The following is a 269-nucleotide window of genomic DNA, read 5'->3' on the forward strand; positions in this document are numbered from 1 at the left end:
CAGTATGTGTTTCTTGAATAAACATTCAAGAAATATCTCTTTAGTATGTTAGCTGTTGCTACCACCAGGGTCCTTTATAAAATGGCCAAGCAACCCTGGCTGGTGTGGGTCAGTGGTTGAGCATGGACCCAGGAACCAAGAGATCGTGGTATGATTCTGGTCAGGTGCATGCCCAGGTTGCAGTGTGATCCCCAGAAGGGGGTGTGCAGGAGGCAGCTGATTGATGTTTCTCTCTCACCGATGTTTCTCTCTGTCCCTCTCCTTTCCTC

This window comes from Myotis davidii, unplaced genomic scaffold (genome assembly GCF_000327345.1).
Source record: "Myotis davidii unplaced genomic scaffold, ASM32734v1 scaffold534, whole genome shotgun sequence".
In the NCBI taxonomy this organism is placed as follows: Eukaryota; Metazoa; Chordata; class Mammalia; order Chiroptera; family Vespertilionidae; genus Myotis; species Myotis davidii.